This window comes from Numida meleagris, chromosome 9 (assembly GCF_002078875.1).
Source record: "Numida meleagris isolate 19003 breed g44 Domestic line chromosome 9, NumMel1.0, whole genome shotgun sequence".
Taxonomy (NCBI): Eukaryota; Metazoa; Chordata; class Aves; order Galliformes; family Numididae; genus Numida; species Numida meleagris.
The window spans coordinates 13,175,367-13,186,054 of NC_034417.1; positions in this window are offsets into that span (position 1 = coordinate 13,175,367).

The following is a 10,688-nucleotide window of genomic DNA, read 5'->3' on the forward strand; positions in this document are numbered from 1 at the left end:
AGTAAGTAATGTATCTTCAGGCGCTGGGGAACAGCCATGGCTAGTCAGGAAAAAGTGCTGTTTATTTTGTAATCAACAGTTCTAAACTGAGAACTTCTCAGCTTCTCTAAGTCACGATGATAAATTATTGCTGGGATCAATGAGATTCCTTTTTACTGGCCCCCTATTTAACACACATAAAATATGCATACATTAACATGCTTAAAGAGCAACTTTCCAGGTGGGAATTAAACACGTTTCACAAGTAATTCCCTAAACGTGTGTCAACGGTTTATGGGCTGCTTCAGCCCCGTCCTGTGACTAGGGGGCGGGGGACCCACGGACCCACGCCCCAGGAAAGGGAAAAGGGAAAAAAGGGTAGGGAGATGGGCCTAAGAACAAAACAGTGGCAACCATCTGAGGAGAAACAAACTAATTTACTAAACAAGATATTGGAATGCAAAATAACACAATATAATACAATATAATTACAATTTAAGCTAATAAATCCGATAAAATGAGAGAGAGTGTCCAAAAATAAAGTAGGCCTTCCTCTTACCATGACCATGTGTCAAGACAATTACTACCTTAAGACATGCTCCCACTAAGGCTCTGTCCATCTGGTGTCATGAAGGCACAGAGGGGATTTCATATTACAAGCACACTGGGAATCAAGTGCTCTAATAAGTGGGGTTCATCTCAGGGAGGCACAGGGTATGCCAAGAATGCTTCTCTGACTCACCTAGCATCCTGGGGATGGGAAATTGTGCCCCGGGGCTCATCAGCAAATGGAATGTCCATCTGATAGAGAAGGACAAGTTTCTTTGTTTGGTTTAATCACGAACCAGGACAACAAATTAAACCATCTGATTTTTTTTTTTTCCATAAACTGAAATATTCTGAAAACATTTCGTTTCAGTCTTATCAGAACACTCAGCCATGATATTGTATTGCTTGCAAATCCATTCAAATACTAATTCCGGTGCACTCATGTACAGCAAAACATGAGACCTTTTGCACTTAAAATCTCAAACCACTGCTTGGTTAACTGGCGCTCTGCAGCATGACCTTGGGCCTGAACTCTAAAAAGCAGCTTACGAAAAGAAAAAGTTCCAGATGCAATTACGGCAGGAGCCTGGCTACTGAGAAACACAGAGCAAAACACAAATGGGATTAGCTTCCATGAAATCTTGACGATGGCTGTGTAATTTATACAGGATTCTCTGGCTTGTCGGCATCGTTCTTGCTTTCTAGGCTCCACTCCCGTTATCTCTGAGCAGGAGAAGGCCACTATTGTTCTCCTGCCAGCCCCAATAGCCTTTCGTTAGATTTAAGAGAAAGTGGCTGTGGGAAATGAAGATTAACATTCTGGGGGCAGGTGAGATTATCTCACTGAAGGTTATTATAGTTTCTATAAATCGAAAATAGATGTCTATGTACACACACACTAATGTCCAGCAGATCTATAGCAGGAAGTATAAATGGAAAGCCTGGGGAATATTTAATCATGAGGACTTGTTGTGTGTGTCTGGGTGAGGCAACGTGCTGTGTAAGTGTCAATGCTGAGGATGGGACTGGCTAGAAACTGCTGGGGGAGATGCAGGGCAGCGTGCGGATGTGCCTTAAAGTTAACTCTGATGGAAGAAGAAAAATGAAGCAAACGGTAATTAAAAAATCTTCACCCTATTTGTATAGAAAGGTTCTTTCCATGAGTGTTTGTACAATGGCACAGGGCCAGTTAGAGCCCTGAGTCTGAAGGCTGCCTTTATTGATGCATTTGCAACCACAAGGCAATTGCTGTAGCCTAAACCAATTTTTGATTGCTCTGTTTGGGATAGGATTATTGTTCTCCGTTGTGGATGGCCGAATTAATCACTCGTATACGTAAGGCACAGTGTGCATACTAAGTCTTCATCTTATTTCACCTGTCTCTACCAGGCCGCAAACACCAGGCACACAACAGCAATTATCATTAGAGATGGATCAGAAGGGCATTCAGAAATGGGGCAATTCACATCGTCTGGCTTAGGAACGACAGCTCCACAACAGACAGGACTTGCCAGGAAACAACAATTTCTCTAGAGTTATTTTGCTAGGCTCCTCAACCTCCAGCAGTACATCCACACCCCGTCCCTGAACTGTACTGGTGGTAGAGACAGACAGTGGCAGAGTAAGGGTTATGTCAAGAACAGAAAATACACGTTTCCCTTCTGTAGCAGTAGTGAAGATCTGTGAGTCTGGTTTAAACAGGAAAACCATTTTCCTGGTTAAATCTGCTGCTAGACCTCAAAATATACCCGAATAAAATGCAACAGGATATGGGTTTAGCACAGGGCTCAAGACTCTGGGTTCTGGAATCACTGCAAGCTACTTCACTTTTGATCTGTTTTTTTATCACATCTAAAGATGACGAGATAGATTTGTACAGCAGCTTGCAGACATGTGCTGCATGCATTCGGTCCCCTCCTATGTAGCAAACACCCGCTGTGTTCCTCTCATTTGTTGCCCAGGGAGCAGGTTGCCAGTCACCTTCTATTTACTTGTGAACAGCTACAGATCTGGCCAGCCTGGGGCAGAGTGAGCAAATAATAGCACTTATAAGGATCCCAGAATGGGGAGTTGCTTGCTATGGAATAGAGGAGGCCATGAGCTCTGTTCCTTCTGCAGTGTCATGGGAGGTGGCTTTCTTGTATCCCCTGGAACGCAGTTCTGGTTCTGTCGCCACTCTTTGCGCTGTTCCTTTCACCTTCGTGCAGTTTTTAAGCACAGCGAGTGCTTCAATTGTGCAGGGGGAAAATTAAATGCTGCAGAGAGGCCCATCCAAACATGGTACCTCCTCTGGGATACTTCTGATCTCCTGCACTGCCTTTTTGCTCTTGCTCACAATGGGCTACTGGGTCAGTGGATCCCCCAATGCCATAAAGCAGAAGGACAGGCATGAATTGCTCAATAGTCTCTCCACTGGAGCAATGCTGCTGCAGCAATCCAAATAGCCGCTGGCAATGTTAAACAAGGCACTGCTCAGTTTTTCAAGGAGACTTTAAATAGGATCGTGCTTTTATTTCTGAAATAAATGGCCAAAGCCCGTTTGCTATCTGTGCAGAGAAAGGGACCTTCCAGGGGTGGTGGGCACCATCTTGGCATGCCACTGAGTCTTCGTGAAGTTCTGCAGCAGGAAGAAGTATGAGTGATTTTAGGTAATCACCTGAGTCATGGCACACTTATCAAAATAAAGAAAAGATATCCTGATATCCCTCACTTTCCTTCTTCTTCTGTTAAAAAACTGCCTGATGTTTTACAGCAAATAATTCAGACTTGTTTATTACAATCTCATGAAAAGGAACAGAACATTAGAGGTGGAAATGTGATAACAACTGTTTTTCACATGGCTTTCATCAGAAAGGCAGAAACTCCCAGGGACAGGCTCCCATCAGGATCCAGAGGTAGGCAGAAACTCTCCAAGCAGATGGCAGTCTTGGAAGGGCCAGGGAGAGATGAGATCCAAATGGGGTTTTCTCTTGAACTTGCTAGCTCAGCCCCCAGAACTATGGGCCCCTCATGGTGGCAGTGGTGATGTGAAAGAAATAAAGGATGACACAGAGGAATGCAGTAACATGAACATATAGAGAAATCACTTGCAACTGGGGATCCTTAGTCTCAGCAGGATGTCACCACCGACTGAGATATGTTTCCTCCTCAGAAGGGAATATGGTCTCAATAAGACAGGACAGCAGTAACACGAGGTATTATTCTTCCAGTGTTACACATAGGCAGCTTAGGCAAGAAACTAACTCACTCATCTTCAGTGAGTCTGCAAGAGAAACTGGCCTTAAATCTGCACATCCTGGGGCCTACTGCAACACTTAAGCCATAAAATCATCCTTCCCTGTAGACCAGTTTTCTTCTTCCCTATACAAATGCTCCATCAGTGCTTAGTTCTGCAAAAGGGACCTGGCCGTGCCACAGGACAAGTCGCTCTATGAGACTCAGTGCTGCTCACTTGGAAATGCTCTCGGTAGGTTGGAGAGTCAGGGGGAGCCTTTGAAAAACCGTCACTTTATCCCTCAAGTTTCATCCTCCATTTCACCTAAACAGAGACTTCCCACACAAACCACACAAATCGGGCACACTTCATTTAACGATGACTTCTAATATGAGTCACACGTGGCAGTACGTTTATGCCAGTGTTTCCTAGCCTCCAACCACCAGAGACAGCTTAGCCAGGTTGCTCGTGTCCTCTCCCTTCGTGCCAAGGAGAGGTTTTGCCTTGTTCTTTCTGTCCATCTTTCCCATCACACCATTTCCCATCTTCCCATTTCCCTTAGATGAGAAAAGCAGTGCAAGAATAGGGCATGCTTTATTTTCTGGTTCAAATGAGACTGAGGTCATCTTAAATCTGAGCTGTTTCCTGCAGTCCAAGTGAGTTTAGGACAGGATCACCCATCATCTTACCCTCAGACCATTTGCTGAAACCAGAGATATAAGTGGTCTTTTGGGCAGATTGAAATTCACACAGCTGCTACTTGCTCCTGTCTTTCCTGTCTCTCTCATTTGCAAGCCATGTTTTGAGGACATGGAAAGAGGCATGAGGCAATATGTTAGACATATGTCATCTCTAAGCTTTTCCTTGTGCTTACTAATCACTGATTTGAGCATGCTCCTACAGTGAAAAGGATAAATAGTGAGAAAAGATAATGTAAGTGAACTGAGAAAGCACGGGTAAAGATCTAGCTGGCTGGACAGCACTCTGAATCCTATCAGAGCCTTCTGAAGTTCTAGCATCTGGGAAAACATGCTGGGAAGGTTTCAAAGATACACTCCCTCATGAGCAAAAGTGCATGAAAAAGTGATTTTTTTTGCTTTGCTTGCAGTTCTGCAACATCGGAAAAGAGATTTACCTCAGACTAATCCAAAGCATATATTTTAAAAAGCATTTCCAATAAATGAAAAGTAAACTTGTAAATTGCCATGATTCAAAAGAAAGATTTTTGCTGAACTGAAAATGAAGTTTCTTTCAACTTTTTTTCCCCAGTAAAACTGCATATATCCCCTAATAATTGCTTTTTATTTCACAACATTCACTTTCTTAAGCTAAAACAATGGATAGAATTGACCTACATTCGTGAAATGCCTGCACTAAATTGACCAAACTGTATTACAGTTTGAGAAACAAAACAAAACCCCTTTTAGTCAAGAAATTCAATCCAACCAGAAAAAGAAAACCCTGATGCCATTTCAGTTTTATTGTTTCACTCCGATTGCCATGAAAAATAACTAAGTTGAATGATTTGCTAGAACTTGCTCTAGTTTAGTTTGGGACATAAATAACCTCCATGAATTCATCTGTTTTACCTGAACGCTCCTGTCAGCTTTTACAGATCAGGCAAGCACACTGTCTGCCTTGTTTAACAGAATTTTAAAAGGGTTTAAATCAGCCCCTCAAAACAGAACAACGCAATTAAGAGGGCAACTTCAAAGACAAACTGTTAATAGGACCTGACCACTTAAGATCTCTTAATACTGTGTCTGGCTGCTAAATATTGGTAAATCTAATCAGGGCTGGCAGTAAATAAAAGGTCCGTGACATCAACAGTTCTGCCTGAACGCTCAGCATGGAAAAAGCAAGGCTCTTTATCATCAGAGTGGAATCTTTGGTATCTTGGGGGCATGGGAGCCTTGCGCAAGCCTCCAGAAAGTAAGTGCGTTATTCGTATCTTTGACTGATATTTTCAACACATTTGGGTTTGCAGATCTGGGCTGAAAATCGTATGCTAACATGCTCTGTGCCATTATCAGGGCAGGATATTGACTGTAGAGGCCTAAGCGGAAAGCACCATGGAAACACCTTTGCTTTGGCATTTCTGCACTCTGCATGCAGAATGGGAGTGGGAGGAACAGCAACAATCAACACATGTATTTTAGGTTATGCACTCCATCCCCCCATTCCCCTTTTTGAATCCGAAAATATCCTTCCTTCTGAAATTAACTTAAAGGGCTGAGGACAAAAAAAAAAACAAAAAAAAAAAAACAAGAAGATCCACAGCATCTCCTTTCCTAGGGTAGATTTGGCACTGAGGGACACGGTCAGTGGGCATGGTGGTGATGGGTTGATGGTTGGGATACATGATCTTAGAGGTCTTTCCAACCTTAATGTTTCTATGATACTAGCCATTGCGTTTTGGAATACCAGTGGGGCTGCAGTGGAATACCAGTGGGTGCAGTGGAATACCAGCGGGGCTCCAAAATTCTGCTGCAGGGTCAGCACAGAAAAACAAAACAAAACAAAAAACCCAACAACAATAACCTCTTTATCAGCTAAACTTAAATAAATAAGCCCAACTGAAAGCAGAAACTCAGTATCATCACACAGACTTCAGCGCTCTCAGTCTTTGCTCACAATATGCTGGCAGCTTAATGGGATCAATACACCTTGTCCTGCTTGGCCTATTGATGCAACTGAGATTGCAGCTTTGTCCAAAAATACCCAGTTTCTCAACTCAAATGCTTGGCCACGTTCCTCTTTGGCTTTCAGGGCACCTATGAGCAGACGAAAACTGAAACAGGCACTCTGTAGTGTGAGACACCTACAGCATATCTAATATGGCAGGAGACGAGACCCTTAGAGGTAATTTCAGAGTTTTTCAGGAGGAGCTCTGTTAAAAGAAGATGGGACCACTTGGTCAACTTTCAGGCATGCTCCTTCTTCTCTAGGGCTCCACGTGAGCCATGGATTGCTGCTGCGCTTCTATAGTTAGTCCTGGGCATGCTGCCCTACCTTGCCAGCACATCACTGGCAAAAAATCATTGAGATGTGGTGAAAGCCTGGATTGGACTGAAATCAGCTGCTGAACTCAACCTGCTTCTGGTGGAAGAGCCCACCCATTCGCTTTGCAATCCAGTCACCCCGTACCTGGAAAGAGTCATCCTGACTGTCAGTAGTGTCAGGACCACCCTGAGAATTGCATTTGCTTTGCTCAAAGGATACTGTAACTTACTGAAAGAGAATTAGGAGCTTGAGGTCAGAGATATTGCTGTTTCTGTAGCGAATGAGGGAAAAAGGATGGCAAAGGATAAGCACAAATGCTCTCTACTGAAGTACATTTTCTTACTTTCTTTTTTTTTTTTTTTTTTTTTTTGCTCGGTACCTGTTAATTAGGATAAAAGTGGGAAACACTATCTAACAAGGTTCCTAGGAGCAAATTGGAAAAAAGCATTAATGAATTCAGCATTACAAGATGGTTTCTAAGCAACAGAACATTTCAGTTGAATATTAACCTTAGTCACAAGGAGAGAAAAAAATGGTCTCAAGAATAACCTAAATGTCAGTGAATTAAGACAGCGTCTCTTCTGTGCAGAATTGCTATTGGACATCTTAAGGCAACTGTGGTTTGGATAATGGTTGAACAAACCGGTGGTTGACAGTTTAATTTCCAGACTTTTTTCCAGTTAATTTGTTGATTTAGTATTAATCATAATTATGATTGTAATACAGGTAAATTGTCATAGAAAAAAAAAAAACCATAAATCCTCTGACATTAAATTGTGTATAGATATACTGTCAAAATTTTCCATCCATGATTATAAATTAGCCACAGTGCATCTTCAGATAGAAAAGAGGTTAATGTTGCAAAAACAGAGGGACAGGATCTTGAGGTTTTAAGAGATGAGAATAACAACGCAAGGATTCTGTAGCTATTTGGCTAGCGAGTAGCTTGACGGGTCAAAAAAATTGCTCAGTACAAAAAGAGGGATCACATAACTGAAAATAGGTTATCATCGCTGACAACTGAGTAACAGAGAAACTGACCAAGGGGAAGAAATCCATTAAACGATGGAAACTTGATCATTTTCAATCATAGCACCAGATTCTCAGACAAAAAATCACAGGTCCACCACCGTTTTCTGCGCTGAAGCAGTCTGTTAAAGGCATACGAAGAACACATGCTTTTGATCCCTAAAATTGTAACTCTTACTCTTTGAGGACACAATGAAGTTTTTGAAGGTGTATGAGTAAATAAATTTGTTTTTATGAAATAAAGTTAAACACAAACAGTCTCTTCAAAGAACAGTAGCATCTGAGGCAATTTCTTCTTTGTCTCAAATGTTCTGAAAGGGCTGCAAATACAAATTCATGTAAACCGAGAACCCGCAGTGTGGTTATATTTAAATAAATTAGACTGATTGTTGTATCTGAGTCTGTGTAATTGTCCTGAGGTTACTGACTTTCCTCTAGTCCATAACTGAGAGAAAATCCAGTGTCAAGCAAACAGAGATAAATGTGAAAGCTGGGGCAAGCTGACTGGTATGTTTTGGCAGATCTATCACTGCAGAACAGGGAGAAAGTCCCAGTTGTTAGTGTTTTTCCAGCTGGTATCTCAGAATATTTGCTCATAACCAAGATCTTACAATAAAATACACAAAAAAAAATGTCTTTAATTTTGGTAGTATATTTGTAGAATTACAATGAGTCAAATTCAATATGAAAATCTGTCCTTAAAAACTAATTAAAAATACAATTTTAGGTAGATTCTGTGTGACTTCTAATCTGTAGCAGAATTCTCTAATAACGGTCTCATCGGGATTCTTTACCACTCTTGTATGAAATTTCTGATAGTTAAAGAAAAACAGAAGAGAAATTGAAAAACATTCCTAGACAAAAACTAAGTTAAAGTGGAATTCAAATTACATCATGAGTGTGTAACATATGGGTGAAAACTTTTTGAAAGAGACTGCAATTAGCCCCCAAAGCAAATCTTACAAACCCCAGTGGTTCAGAGTTATTCTACTGGAAAGGAAAAAAAAAAAAAAAGTCATTTCACATTCAGGTTGGAAAAGTTAATGTGATAAGTGATCTCAACTCTACTTGCAGTGCTGATACTGGGGTGAAAATGCGTGAAACGCAATTGAACGAGCCTACAAAGACTGTTGCTTACAAGCTGGCTGCACCAAATACCCATGAGCATAACCACTTCTTTGCTTTATGGCATGCGAGCGGCCAAGATTGGATGGCTCGATGTTTCATGTGAGCACTGGAGCAAAAGAGCTTTGTCCATGGGGGCAAGGAAGAACACAGGATCTGGGTTGGGTTACTGTATGTCTGATTTTCCAATATTTTTTGTTGGCTTGCTCCATTAACTGGCTTCTCTGCGTCCAGCCAGGTAGTGGACAAGTGGTGCCCATCTAGATAACCTGCTTGTATTCAGGGCAAAGCATTAGCATCCTGTACTGAAGACCGGAGCAGACGCTTGGCCCTGATACATGCTGTGTATTTCCCTGACTGACATCTACCCCCCTCTTTTGCAGAAGGCAGCAAGAGACAGGGTGGCTTGGGTGAAGTAAAAGCCTGCAAAGGGCAGGGAAAGAAAACCTGTGCATGACAGTGTTCACCGTGCAGCCAGTTCTGCTTCACTGGGAACTGCTAATTGTCCTCCACGTGGAATTAACTCTCCAGTCATCCCAACAACCACTGCTGCATCTAAATCTTCCCTTTAATGGGCACTCAGGGAGCAAGCGGCGTGCAACCTGAACTGTGCTCGCCACTGCATCCATCTTCCCCTCATCACTCTCACGCCACGCAGCAAGCAAGAGGAACGAGCACTGAGCAGAGCTGCTTGCTCTGGCTGCTCCTTCAATGTCTGGAGAGGAGATTTCCTCAGAAATGAAGGGAGCTTTGGGAAGAGTATCTCCCACAGCAGAGAAAAACCTGGGGAAGAGGGAAGAAGAGATGCTGGGCTGGGCAGTGGAAAATAAAAATGGCTCTGGGAGAGCAAAAGAGGAAGGAGTTGGACCAGATGACTTTTTAGTGTCCTTTCCAACTTCAACGATTCCGTGATTCTACAAAGGAGGTAGATCTACAAGTTTTCAAATGGGAGGCAGCTCTTGATTTAACAGGATAATCAGATGCGTCATAGATGTGCTTAGGCTGAGTTCAATTCTACTTCTGTTTCACAATTCTGGTTTTCACCATATCCAGCACAATGGGTTCTGGAAATAAACAACACTGAAGGTGGTTGGTTTGGGGAGGGAGCAAGAGAAGGAGCTCACTGGGAGAGACAGTCGTTCCCAGGAATGACAGGGAAACAGCCTTTGTTTCTATGCATGCCAGGGAATCCTAACCTGAGAAAGAGGTTTGTTTAATTATGATGGGTCAGGCATGCCCCCCACTCCATCAGGATCAGAAGCATGTATATGTGAGTATGGAACCCCAGTAATTGGTTGTAAGAAGTGAAGGGTCAAGGTGAACAGCTTTCACTGCATGTTAAAGGCTTGAATTGATTCCCATAAAACTGCCAGCTAAATAGTCCAGCTAGCAAATATGAAGAAATACTTTTACAAAAAGAAAAAAAACAGCACAACACAACCCCACAAGAAAACCCCAGTTGAAAGACGGTCCTGTTTACATGGAATAAATTCTCCATCTCTGCTAAGAATAAAGGCTCAGAACTCAGCGACTGATTTCACACAAGGATGGGAAGCAAGCTGTTTTCCCCTGTGACCAAATTACACACTTTCCATTCACACATCGAGGTACAAGAGCAACTTTTCCGTAGACATTATTTTTAAACAGATTAATTAATATTTCCGTTTGCTTTGAATAGCCCCTAGAAATTTAAATAAAAAGAAAAGAAATAGAAGACGGTATAGAAACCCAGGGAAAAAAAGGGAAGAACAGCCCAGCGCTACTCTAACACTGACAACAAAAGTCACCC